Below are 14,684 nucleotides of genomic sequence, written 5' to 3'. Positions count from 1 at the left end.
AAATCAGCAGGGGAGGTGATATACTCGTCCCTGTGCTGAGTTAAGTAACTAAGGATCCGCCCACCTGCTCAGAGTGAAATGCAGAAGCTTGACCAGCATAATGAGGCACTAAATGGATCAGTGGAGATAAAAAATTAAAGGGGTACTATGGCAAATTTTTGTTTTTTTGTTAGAAAGTTGTACAGATTTGTGATCTGCTTTTATTTAAAAATCTACAGGCTTCCAGTTCTTATCAGCTGCAGGTGTTTTCTTTCCAGTCTGACACAGTGCTCTCTGCTGCCACCTCTGTCCATGTCAGGAACTGCCTAGAGCAGGAGAGGTTTTCTTTGGTAATTTACTGTCAGTTCCCGTCATGGACAAAGGTGGCAGCAAAGAGCACCTTGTCAGACTGGAAAGAGAACACCACTTCCTGTAGGACATGTAGCATTAAGGACTGGAAGACTTGAGATTTTTGTATAGAAGTAATTTACAAATTTGTATAACTTTCTGACACTAGTTGATTTGAAAAATAAAATAAAAATAAATTAAAATGTCACCAAAGTACACCTTTTAAAAAACTATAGATAACTATAGTATTAACTATATATTTGCTGTGTTTTTTATTTTTTATATGTCATGACAGGTACACTTTAGACTGAAAAATATAAAAAGATGTGTTATATGCATCCAAGGATATCAGCCATGTTTCCCTTCCTCTTTCTCAATGTACTGAGTATGGCTGTATGACAGCTGGCAAGAACCAGCCTCTATCCCTGCTATTTTGCAATAGAAGATAGAATAGACATGGATTGATTACTTGGGCATTAATACAACTTCATTATGTGGCCAATGCACCACAGCATGTTCTTAATAAATGCCAGGCACTGTAAGGTTAGTGAAACCTCTCCTTTCACTGTAATTCTAGAACTGGCTTCCAACCAACAAATGTGCGTAGACTTGAAGGTGAGTGCAAACAGACCATCCCTGCAATGTTTACCAGCTACAGCAGGTATAACCAGTGCACTATTCTATTTACATATGACTAACAAGTGTAAAAACTATTCCGAAAAGAAAAATAAAATCCATAAACCACAAAGCTATAAATGTCCATGTGATTGGCCTATTATTCAATCATTTTATGGCTCATGTGTTGGAATAACTCCACTGCTAGAAATGATAAAGGAAATGTATTAGCTTATCTTTCAAGAATGAACACTAACTAGTATTATTTTTTCCCTTACATTTTTTCATGATTGAGTTCTATGGGAGAGTTTTCTAGGCATGCTCTGTTATCTGTGCAGAGGTCACTGTGCAGTTGTTAGCTTTTATTGTAAACCTGACCCTGGCCCTAAATCCGGCCATATACACAAGATAAATTTTGGCCCAGAAGGACCTGACCAGAATCCAACTACCACATTTTTTTGTTCTTAGAGAGATAAATCACCACCAGGGAAGTATGACAGTGACTTACCCCCTCAACCCCTTATGTGCACTTGACATGCAGATGATAACAGATATACATTCTTGTGAACAGAGTTGTTTGTAATATGCCCTTGAACATGTAGTAAAGCGATTGTACCACTATAACTACCCAATTAATATTTCTACAGTACCTGATCAGCGCCGCCATACACCTTTTAACAGCACCATCCGTTTCTCCCATCACCACCTGGTTCCTGAGATCTCCTCTGGTTTGTACTTGATTTGTCTGATTTGGTGCACTGGAGGCGGGCCCATCTCCCCCAGAGCACTGATATCTCCTCCCCTCAGTGACGTGTCACCTTCAGAATCAAGTCTGTCCCTGTCCTGATGCATGTATTGGTGCACTCAGGGTGCTGGGCTCGCCTCCAGTGCATCAAACGCAATTCACAGGAACTGGGAAACGATGGGAGGAATGGACGACTTTGTTACAATGTGCACGGTGGCACTAATCAGGTTGTATGGAACTCTTAATTTAGTGGTTATAGTGGTGCATTCCCTTTAAATCATCTTTCAGGCATCTAGAAGTGACCTGTCACTGTTTTTTTGCTCGACACAAACCTACTACAGTGCAGATTTCTATATATATCTAATAAAAATTTTTAGTAATGTTGAGCAGACTTGCTGAACTGTTCAGGTTTGGCAACGTTCTCCGAACCCAACCGCCTAGGGCTTTAAAGGAGACCTGTCAGCTGGGTCAGCCCCCCCGAACCCACCCCCGGACAGGGCCTGGCATACATACCGACTCCTGCGCTTCCCGGTCTCGGTCCCGCTGTGGAGAGTGGGAAGCGCAGCAGGGGGTATTGATGCCGGGCCCTGTCCACTAGTGGGGTGGGTTCAGAGGGGCTGACCCAGCTGACAGGTCTCCTTTAAGGTGAACAGGGATACAGCCTATGCTTGTCCCAGTTCTGAAACTATAAAAATCCTCTTTTTGTTGGTATGTAATCCTCTCCTCTACCATGTCCTCCCACTACTTCTTGGATGAACAGCTGCTCAGAACTACGATTCCCAGAATGCACTGCTTTACTTCAGCTCTCTATCACAGAGATAATTTCCAGCCAAGCCTTCTAAGGATGATGCATTTTTTCAGGAGAGAGGGAGAACCAGGCAGCTGCAGACAATTCCACATTGAAAATGAAAGAAGTACATAACTTCCTGTTAGGGGTATTTCAGGCAAAAACACACTCAAGGCAGTACAATTAGTGATAAAACTATATAAGTTATATTTCTTTGGGTGCTACATTTTCTGATATCAAAATACCCTTTTAAGAGTCTGTAGATGTAACTAGAGATGAGTGAACCTGGAGCATGCTCAAGTCGATCCGAACCTGAACTTTCGCATTTGATTAGCGGTGGCTGCTGAAGTTGGATAAAGCCCTAAGGCTATGTGGAAAACATGGATATAGTCATTGGCTGTATCCATGTTTTCCAGACAACCTTAGAGCTTTATCCAAGTTCAGCAGCCCCCGCTAATCAAATGCCGATCGTTCGCTCAAACCTGGTTCGCTCATCTCTAGATGTAACCTTTGTAACTTGCCTTTCCTGCTATAAAACAACATCACTGAAAATCATACATTCGCTGAAATGTGAATGAAAGTTGACTATGGCTGCATTTACACATTCTGTGAAGGGATCTGTGATCATGGACAATTTTATATCCCATTGCTATTCACATGTTCCGTTTTTTTTTTCCCACGGATCCTCAATCTGTTGTAGAACATGGAACTCGGACAAGCTCACTACACAGATTCCACCATAGAAGTCTATGAGATCCATGTTTTTTCACGGAAAAACATGCATGTGATGTAATTAAAGTCATTTAAAAAGCTTTAAACAGATCCTTGAAAAATATGGACACAGATGCAAAACGGATTGTTTTTTCACGGAGGTAGATAGCGCCATTTATACACGGCCCTTGAAAATCACTTTATGTTTAAATGCAGCCTATGTGTAGGCTATAGGGTACATTTATTATACGGCTAAAAGCCTTTTTAAGCCACAGAGGGGCCTGATGCACGTAAAAATATTTGCAAACTGTGTTTTTGCGAACATTTTATTCACATCTGGCCCATCTGTCCATGTTGCGCCAGAGGGGCAGGGAGAGGGAGTATTGGGAGAGGGGGATATGCGGGGTAGTACGGCAGCAAACAGAGGGGGCCCGGCCTCTGCGTGCACCACATTTATAATTTTTCTGGTGAAAAAAATGTCTGTAAAACCTACGCCAGCTCAAAACTTTGTTCGCACTGACGGGTTCCAGTGTGCATGGGATTTATTTAGAGGCGTTGTGTCTCTTCATAAATCCTTGGAGCCTCGCCCCTGCAGGGACATTTTTAAGTCTGGCGCAAAAAACGCCAGACTTGATAAATGTCCCCCTATGTGTGTGTCAATGTGGAGTATTCAGGGGCTGTGCCATGCTTTGACTCAGCTAAAGAGATCAGTTTTAACTCTATATTACACAATAGACAAGTAAAAGACATGCATAAACAGTCATAGAGATTTCCTATTGTTGCTAAATTCTTGGGCGAGGTTACTTATCTGCTACCTTTTGAGGTCACTCCCATCTTGCTGGCGATTCTCACACCCTCCTAGGAAGAAGTTGTAAGTTCTATGAATATACTATAACAGGGTGAGATAAATGGATTTTTTGTTCACCTTTACTACAGTATGTAACTATGAATTGTGTATTACTTTAGTTAGTTTTAGTCGCATTTAGGTCATTATTGAGCTTTTTTATGGGGACTATTAAAAATGAACACATTTATTGTGTCTTAATACAAAGCTTGATTTTAGGGCATAATAATGAAGATATACTTACCCGTCCTGGTGCCCCCATAGTGCAGCATCACCACTTACTGTCACCTGCTGGTCTACTGTATCGCTTAGAAATGCTCTGTCTAGTGTGTATATAAGTCTGTGATTTTTTCAGTTTTGTATAACATTATTCATTGCGGAGCTAGACTCTCGAAAGCTTACAATCAAATATACTCAGCCTCTAAAAGGTATCGCCTGATTTCTATTTTTACAAATGCCCCCTCAGCCAATTAATAACTGAGACAGTACACCTCTGCAATAGTAAACGTAGGAGACAACGCTTGAGAAAGGCTGAAGTACCAGCCGAAACGTTGCATCTGATGTGAATAAAAAAATCATGTTTTTTTCACAAGAAGTGTTGTCTCCTACGTTTACTATTGGATTGAAGCCGAACAGAAGGGTCCTGTGCGGTGAGACGTGCACTCCATCTAAATATTCTTATTTTTTTCCACATTTTCCAGTGCTGTCCCAGTTTGATTTTTTATAATACACCTCTGCAGTCACTGATTGGCTGAGCAGGTAGTTCCTGTGGAGATCATAGGGTGACAGTGAGTGGTAGCACTGCATTGCAGGAGCATGGGGAGAGGTAAGTGTTACCCCCTGCCCTCCCTGTGGTTTTTTTTTACCTTTGCTGAGAGTACCGCTTTAATAGAAATTGATGATTTGTATAAAGATAATGAGAAAATCAGGGTAAAACCCTATAGGTAGTATACAATTTCTAATATATATTGCTAGAACTTTACTCACAGACCAGTTGTCAAGCGTTAAACACTTTTATTTCAAAGTAGTAATACATCAATCAAGAATGTGGTGTCCCACCGCAGGTGTTTCTAGTTTATGCACCCCTTGCAAAACATGTACTCTACATAAAAGTGGTAATGAAGTTGTACCTAAGTTTTGCCACTAGATGTCCCTAGTATGTATATCTTATGTCTAAGTATTGCACAGCTATAGTACTCAAGGGCTTATTGTTGTTTGTTATTTGTGCACCAATGAGAGCTCTTTTCTCTTCTCCACCTATCTCTATTCTCCTTCTTCTTTTGCACTCTCTTCTCCACCACTTACAGCAGATAATACATACCCTGTAGGAAGTTGTCACATAGGGAGAGGAAGTGTAGTCACACACTTAGTCAGTCTTAGTCTGGTTCCTGTACAGAGAGGACACAAGCCAGAACAGTCCCTACAGCAGTCAAGCTGGGCCCTGGCTTATGCCAGGTCCCCTGTTCGAGGACAGTCCAGTGTAGTCTAGTCTGGAGTGAGGTCGTGGACAGATGCACATGGGAAGCACAGACGCCCTTTTCTTGAACGCAGCACTTCTACTCACTATGCATTGCTAAACACTCACAGAGAGGACAATGTCAGAGATCATCCCAGCCCACGCCGAGAACAAGTCTAAAGGTGCAGGACAGTATCCTGAAATAAGAGTAACTGATCTGGATAAAGTTGCTACAAGCCTACGTACTGTATCTCGCAGCACAAGTGTAACCAGGTAAACTTGGCTACTTTGCTCAACCCAGGTAACAAGGTCTGGGGCTTGTGTCACCCTAGGACCCTAGAGAGCAAAAGGTGGTATAGCGACAACAGTAAAAACACGTCCACAAGTGAACTTCTATTTTTCAGTCTTCAGTATTCTACTACTTCTTCTTCTAAAGTTCCGGCAGAGCACATTACTACTTGGGTTGGGACTCTCGTGCGAAACTTTCTTTTGGCGCCCCCCCACCCCCCCTGTTGATACCCCCGAATAGTGACATAGACTAAATCCTACTATAACGAGCGCCACCCCCGACTGTTATATATGTGACCTTTTCATCACTTTTAGAATTTTTTTCTGGGATGTGATTTGGCCTTTTTTGCAATTACACCATTTACCGTGCAAGATCAGGCAGTTGTCAGTAACTTACCTGACCGCGCTCCAGCGTCGTCTGGTCCGGCTGGAGCGCAGCGCCGCCCTCCTCGGCCGAGCCGGGTGACGTCACGGAGACCCGACGGCGTCCCTAGTAACCAGGGAAGCCGCGGGTCTCGCGTTAGTGTACGTCGCCCGGCCAAGCAGCTGAGTGCTGTTGAGCTCAGGCTGAGTGACGGATCTCTCTGCCACTCAGCCTGCAGCGCACCAGCTGCTATGTGTCTGGATTCAGGAGGCCGGACCAATCAGTCTTTGTTCCGGGCTCCTGATCCAGTATAAAGTGTTTTCAGTGTCAGCCTCTAATGGCTGGCTATTAGTTGTTTCTGATCCCAGCTCCCCAGTCCCTTGTATTCTGTCCTATCCTTTTCCATTTTGTCTTGCCTGGATTCTGACCTTTTTGCCTGTCCCCTGACTCTCCGCTCGGTTCTGATTTTGTACTGCGTTGCTCGTTTGGTTCCTGACTCGGCTAGTTGACTCTCCGCATTTTGTTTGTCTGTCTGTCTGCGTTTTATGTTCTGCACGTATACAGCATAGGGATTGTCTTCGTGGTTGTCCGCGACCGCCTAGGGTCGACTGAGGCAAGTAGGCAGGTGACAGTGGGTGGGGTCAGATTTAGGGCCCACTGTCGAGTGTCTTGTCTTCACCTGCCGATCGTGACAGAATAGCCAGCCAGTACAGTTTAGTGACGTGCACCAGGATTTCTATTATGGATCCTATGAAAGCATTGTTGGAGCAAATGCAGAACCTAAACTCAATGGTACAGAGCCTTGCTGAACGGGTTCAGGAGCAGGAGGCTGCTCCCCGACAAGTTACTATGACCACCCCTTCCCCCCCTGAACCACCGGTACAACTCCCAGAAAAATTTAAGGGCGATAGAAGGAATTTCCGGACCTTCAGAGAGGGGTGCAGACTGTTCTTTCGACTACGTCCCCGCTCCTCAGGGGACGAGTCCCAAAGAGTGGGGATTATCATGTCACTGTTGCAGGGGCCACCACAGGAGTGGGCATTTTCTCTTCCTCCCAACGCCATAGAGTTAACCTCGGTTGATTATTTCTTTTCAGCTTTGGGATTATTGTATGACGACCCTGACAGGACTGCTGTAGCCGAGCGACAATTGACATCTTTAAAACAAGGTAAAAGGCCAGTTGAGGACTATTGCGCAGAGTTCCGCCAGTGGTGTATCCCATCCGGTTGGAACGACTCTGCTCTGCGCTATCAGTTTCGGGTGGGCCTATCTGAGCAGCTAAAGGACTGGTTGGTAGCTTATCCTCCCCCTGAAACGTTAGAAGAGACCATGACGTTAGCCATCAGGGTGGATCGTCGTACGCGGGACAGACGTAGGGAGAAAGGAATCGTTGAACTCTGTAAAACCCCTACCTCTTTTCTGTCTCCTTCTAAACCTCCTCCTTCCCCGTTACCACCTCCGGAGGAACCCATGCAGATCGGGGCTACCGATGCGAAAACTAGACGGGCCCATCGTATGCAACATAATCTGTGTCTGTACTGTGGCAAAGCTGGACACCGTGTTCGGGAATGTACTTCCAAGCCTGGATCATCGCCGGAAAACTCCAGCGCCTGAGTGACTATCGAGGGGGTCACTCAGGCGCACAGGTACCACTCGATAAGAATAAATTAATGGTCCCCATCTCACTATGTTTGGGTGAGAAGTGTATTTCGGGAATGGCCCATGTTGATTCAGGGGCATCCGCTAATTTTATTAATTCCGGGTTTTGGTCCAGTCTGGAGGTATGTCCACTTCAGCTTAAATGCCCGCTGAGTATTACTGGGGCGGACTTTACACCACTGGCTCAAGGTAGAGTGAAATATATCATATCATATCACATATCGATCCATTCGGAGTGTCTTGATTTTCTGGTTATGGACAATTTGTCTTCCAATGTTATTTTAGGTTTGCCCTGGTTGACCCAGCATAACCCTGTTTTTGATTGGGCAAGCAGAGAACTCGTCCAATGGGGGCCCGGGTGTGCTGCTCACTGTCTTTCTTTAAATTTAACAGGATGTTCTTCATTAGAAGGGGAGATCCCCGAGTTTCTGTCTGATTTTCGTGATGTTTTTGATGAAAAATCGGTGGATGAACTACCCCCTCATCGTCCATACGATTGTGCTATCGATTTGGTTCCTGAATCTAAATACCCGAAAGGGCGTATCTTTAATTTGTCTAGACCAGAAAGGGAAGCTATGCGGGATTATATTAAGGAAAGCTTACATAAGGGTCACATCCGTCCCTCCTGTTCTCCCCTTGGGGCCGGATTTTTCTTCGTAGGCAAAAAAGATGGTGGATTACGTCCCTGCATTGATTATCGGGAGCTAAATAAAATCACCATTAAGAATCAACACCCGCTCCCTTTGATTCCAGATTTGTTTGATCAGATTGTGGGGGCCCGGTGGTTTTCTAAGATCGACCTCCGGGGGGCCTATAATTTGATTCGAATAAGGGAGGGTGACGAGTGGAAAACTGCATTCAATACCCCAGAGGGACACTTTGAATACCTAGTCATGCCCTTCGGGTTGTGTAATGCGCCTGCAGTTTTCCAACGCTTCGTCAATGATGTGTTTCGTGAGTACCTGGGTCGTTTTGTAGTGGTGTACTTGGACAATATCTTGGTTTTTTCTCCAGATTGGTCTTCACATGTCAATCATGTTCGCAGAGTTATGGAACTGTTAAGACACAATCAGCTATTTGCGAAGTTGTCGAAGTGCCAGTTTGGTGTTCAGGAGGTCTCTTTTCTGGGATATATAACCCCCCTAGTTCTTTTGGTATGGATCCCCTTAAGGTGGCAGCCATTGAAAAGTGGGAACGCCCCAGGAATCTTAAAGCTCTTCAAAGATTTCTGGGTTTTGCCAACTACTACAGAAAATTTATTAAAGGATTCTCAGTAATTGCTAAACCCTTAACTGATCTCACCAGAAGGGGTTCCGATATGGATAACTGGACTCCTGAAGCCATTCTGGCCTTCGACAAACTCAAGACATGTTTTTCTGTCGCTCCGGTGTTGATTCAACCTAACTTTGAATTACCTTTTATTGTCGAGGTAGATGCATCAGAGGTGGGTGTAGGGGCTGTCCTCTCACAAGGTCCCGTAACACTCACTAACCTCCGACCCGTTGCCTACTTCTCTAGAAAGTTCTCCAAGACCGAATGCAACTATGACATTGGCAATAGAGAGCTCCTTGCCATTAAGTGGGCATTTGATGAGTGGAGACATTTTTTAGAGGGGGCTAAACACAAAATTAAGGTTCTTACCGATCATAAAAACCTCGTTTATTTAGATAAAGCCAAGCGCCTTACTCCACGGCAAGCCAGATGGGCATTGTTTTTTGCACGGTTTGATTTTGAAATCACCTTCAGACCAGGTTCCAAGAATGTAAAGGCAGATGCTTTATCTCGTAGTTTCAGTGTTAAAGAGGTCCCTGTAAGAGAATCCGAAACCATCTTATCTCCTGGGGTGGTGGTGGCAATTCTGCAGCCCGATCTGGCTGCTCAGGTGGTTCAGTCTCAGTCCATGGCGCCTAGAAACACCCCGGAAAATAAACTATTTGTTCCCCCTAATCTTCGGTTGAAAGTGTTGGAAGAAACACATTGTTCAGTACTGGCAGGTCATCCAGGTATTGCTGGTACCAAATATCTACTGTCTCGTCATTATTGGTGGCCATCCTGGGCTACGGATACTAAACTGTTTGTAGAAGCTTGTGAGATTTGCGCCAGGTCCAAGGTTCCTCGCAGGTTACCGGAGGGACTTCTTCAACCCCTGCCTCTGCCTGCTAGACCTTGGACCTACATCTCCATGGATTTTATAACTGATTTACCACCCTCTAAGGGTAAAACGGTGATTTGGGTGGTTGTTGACAGGTTCTCGAAGATGTGTCATTTAATTCCTCTCAACAAACTTCCCAATGCTCGTACTTTGGCCTCTCTTTTTATTAGTCATGTCTTACGGTTGCATGGGGTACCAGAGAATATCGTGTCTGACCGGGGAGTACAGTTTATATCTAGATTCTGGAAAGAGTTTTGTGGTCGCCTAGGTATATCTTTGTCATTTTCTTCAGCCTTTCATCCACAATCCAATGGACAAACGGAGAGGGTAAATCAGTCACTGGAGCAATTCTTAAGGTGTTTCGTTGCAGGCTCACAGGAGAAATGGAGAGAATACTTACCATTGGCTGAATTTGCCCTGAACAATCGTGAAAGTCAGTCTCTCAAAATGTCGCCGTTCTTTTGTAATTTTGGGTTTAATCCTCGTTGTTCTTCTGTACATGCGTCCGAATCCACTAATCCATCCGCCAAAAGAATTTACAGAAAACTGTGCACAGTTTGGGCCCAGGCTCTGCAGAACCTGGTTAAAGCTCAAGAGAATTGTAAAAAACAATCTAATAAAAGACGCATATCTGGCCCTGAGTACGGGGTAGGTGACAAGGTGTGGCTCTCCACTAGAAATTTGAAATTAAAGACACCATCTGGTAAATTGTCTCCAAAATACATTGGTCCTTATCCTATAGTAGAAATCATAAATCCAGTTTCATTTAAGCTGCTGTTGCCTAGGAGTCTTAGAATTCACGATGTTTTTCATAAATCTCTATTGAAAAAATTTGTTAATCCAGTGATTCCGTCTGCTCCTCCCGCTCCGTTGGTCATTCAAGGTGAACTGAAATATGAGGTGGAGAGAATTCTGGATTCTCGTCGGGTTCAGAGTTCTTTGCAATATTTAGTTCATTGGAAAGGATTTGGACCAGAGGAGCGCACTTGGGTAGCTAGTAGAGATTTGCATGCATCACGTCTAGTTAGACAGTTTCATCTGCAAAATCCATCTAAGCCTGGTCCCTTAGGTTGAGGTCCGGAGGCCCCTCCTGAAGGGGGGGGTAATGTCAGTAACTTACCTGACCGCGCTCCAGCGTCGTCTGGTCCGGCTGGAGCGCAGCGCCGCCCTCCTCGGCCGAGCCGGGTGACGTCACGGAGACCCGACGGCGTCCCTAGTAACCAGGGAAGCCGCGGGTCTCGCGTTAGTGTACGTCGCCCGGCCAAGCAGCTGAGTGCTGTTGAGCTCAGGCTGAGTGACGGATCTCTCTGCCACTCAGCCTGCAGCGCACCAGCTGCTATGTGTCTGGATTCAGGAGGCCGGACCAATCAGTCTTTGGTCCGGGCTCCTGATCCAGTATAAAGTGTTTTCAGTGTCAGCCTCTAATGGCTGGCTATTAGTTGTTTCTGATCCCAGCTCCCCAGTCCCTTGTATTCTGTCCTATCCTTTTCCATTTTGTCTTGCCTGGATTCTGACCTTTTTGCCTGTCCCCTGACTCTCCGCTCGGTTCTGATTTTGTACTGCGTTGCTCGTTTGGTTCCTGACTCGGCTAGTTGACTCTCCGCATTTTGTTTGTCTGTCTGTCTGCGTTTTATGTTCTGCATACCGCATGTCCGCGACCGCCTAGGGTCGACTGAGGCAAGTAGGCAGGTGACAGTGGGTGGGGTCAGATTTAGGGCCCACTGTCGAGTGTCTTGTCTTCACCTGCCGATCGTGACAGCAGTTTTATAGTTCAGACAATAACACTTTAGATATCAGGGTATGCTGGGGTAGTAGTCATGCATTGTTTCAACTGTTAGGGTATGCGCAGGGTAGAAGTTATGCACGGTTTAAAGGGGTTATCCAGCACTTCAAAAACATGGCCACTTTTCCCCCTCTCTTTTCTCCAGTTCAGGTGCGGTTTGCAATTAAGCTCCATTTACTTAAATGGAACTCTGTTTAAAACCTCACCCAATCTGGAGACAAGAGAGGGGGAAAAGTGGCCATGTTTTTGTAGCGCTGGATAACCCCTTTAAGCTATGAGGGTATGCTGGGGGCAGTAGTTATGCACTGTTTCAGCTGTTGGGGCAGTAGTTATGCACTGCTTTAGCTGTTCGGGTATGCTGTGGGTAGTAGTTATGCGATTGCACTGTTTCAGCTGTTGGGGTATAATGGGGTAGTAGTTATACACTGTTTTAGCTGTTGGGGTATGATGGGGGCAGTAGTTATGCACTGTTTCAGCTATGAGGGATGCTAGGGGTAGTTATGCACTGTTTTAGCTGTCGGGGTATGATGGGCGTAGTAGTTATGCACTGCTTTATAACATTACGGACAATTCTCTTTTTAAAACTTTTAATTTTACAAAAAAACTCCAAGAAGGCAAGGAGAGGAGAGATGTCAGTGTCTGTATATACTGTGGCAGTGCATGTATACACAAGTAGATTGCCACAGTATATACAGACTCTGCCAGAGGGAGAGAAAGAAAAATAAGATAGATAGATAGATAGATAGATAGATAGGAGATAGATAGATAGATAGGAGATAGATAGATAGATAGATAGATAGATAGATAGATAGATAGATAATAGATAGATAGATAATAGAGAGGAGATAGATAGATAGATAGATAATAGATAGATAGATAATAGAGAGGAGATAGATAGATAGGAGATAGATAGGAGATAGATAGATAGATAGGAGATAGATAGATAGATAGATAGATAGATAGGAGATAGATAGATAATAGATAGATAGATACAGGGCCGGCGTCAGCACCTGGCATACTCGGGCAAGTGCCGGGGCCCACAGCCGCCCAAGGGGCCCCCGACACTTGCCCAAGCAGTGAGCCAGACGCCCGCCGCATCACTGACCCCCGGGGGGGCGGGTGCTGCCGACACCAAGTCCGGGGGAGGGCTGGAGGGGCTGGGGATTGGGGAAGGACCTGCCGTGTTTGCTGCACTGGGGAAGGACCTGTGGTGACGTCATAAGGGGGCGGGGCTGAGAACAGGAGAGGCTGCATATGGATGAAGGACCTGTGATCATTGTCATGTGACATGAGGAGGCGGGGCTCACTAATACCTTCCCTCTGTATGCTGTGAGTTTTAGTCCTTCTCTTATATCTCCTCCTGTAATGGCCTCTGATCTCCCATAATAACAGGCTGTCCATGCTGGGAGTTGTAGTTCTCCTCATATCTCCTCCTGTAATGGCCTCTGATCTCCCATAATAACAGGCTGTCCATGCTGGGAGTTGTAGTTCTTCTCATATCTCCTTCTGTAATGGCCTCTGATCTCCCATAATAACAGGCTGTCCATGCTGGGAGTTGTAGTTCTCCTCATATCTCCTCCTGTAATGGCCTCTGATCTCCCATAATAACAGGCTGTCCATGCTGGGAGTTGTAGTCCTATTATATCTCCTCCTGTAATGGCCTCTGATCTCCCATAATAACAGGCTGTCCATGCTGGGAGTTGTAGTCCTCTTATATCTCCTCTAATGTCCTCTGATCTCCCATAATAACAGGCTGTCCATGCTGGGAGTTGTAGTACTCCTCTTAAATCTCCTCCTGTAATGGCCTCTGATCTCCCATAATAACAGGCTGGACACGCTGGGAGTTGTAGTCCTATTATATCTCCTCCTGTAATGGCCTCTGATCTCCCATAATAACAGGCTGTCCATGCTGGGAGTTGTAGTCCTATTATATCTCCTCCTGTAATGGCCTCTGATCTCCCATAATAACAGGCTGTCCATGCTGGGAGTTGTAGTCCTCTTATATCTCCTTCTCTAATGGCCTCTGATCTCCCATAATAACAGGCTGTCCATGTTGGGAGTTGTAGTACTCCTCTTAAATCTCCTCCTGTAATGTCCTTTGATCTCCCATAATAACAGGCTGGACACGCTGGGAGTTGTAGTCCTATTATATCTCCTCCTGTAATGTCCTTTGATATCCCATAATAACAGGCTGGACACGCTGGGAGTTGTAGTCCTATTATATCTCCTCCTGTAATGTCCTCTGATATCCCATAATAACAGGCTGAACATGCTGGGAGTTGTAGTTCCCCCTGGTATACCTCATGTAATGTCTCTTATTGTAACTCCATTCTAGCCTGCTCTATGGTGAAGAAGCTAGAATACAGACTCCAGGGGGACGACCTCCTTCTAGCACCTCCATTCTAGTCCATTCTAGCATGGATGCGCTCTCACCAGCAGGCACAGAGCAATGACGTCATCATGCCTGCTGGTGGATCCACAAGGCGCACACAAGGGAGAAGAGGACCCGTCCCCCGCCCGGATTAGTGAGTATGTTTTATTTTTTTATTTTCTTGGGCTGAGGGAGATCAGGGGGCATTTCTATGGGGCAGAGCAGGGGGCATTTCTATGGGGCAGAGCAGGGGGCATTACTATGGGGACAGAGCAGGGGGCATTACTATGGGGACAGAGCAGGGGGCATTACTATGGGGACAGAGCAGGGGGCATTACTATGGGGACAGAGCAGGGGGCATTACTATGGGGCAGAGCAGGGGGCATTACTATGGGGACAGAGAAGGGAGCATTTCTATGGGCCAGAGCAGGGGGCATTTCTATGGGGCAGAGCAGGGGGCATTACTATGGGGCAGAGCAGGGGGCATTACTATGGGGACAGAGCAGGGAGCATTACTATGGGGACAGAGGGCATTATTACTATATGGGGGGCACAGCATGGTGACATTATTACTATATGGGG

Source organism: Dendropsophus ebraccatus, chromosome 15, assembly GCF_027789765.1.
Source record: "Dendropsophus ebraccatus isolate aDenEbr1 chromosome 15, aDenEbr1.pat, whole genome shotgun sequence".
In the NCBI taxonomy this organism is placed as follows: domain Eukaryota; kingdom Metazoa; phylum Chordata; class Amphibia; order Anura; family Hylidae; genus Dendropsophus; species Dendropsophus ebraccatus.
This window is presented reverse-complemented; position numbering follows the sequence as displayed.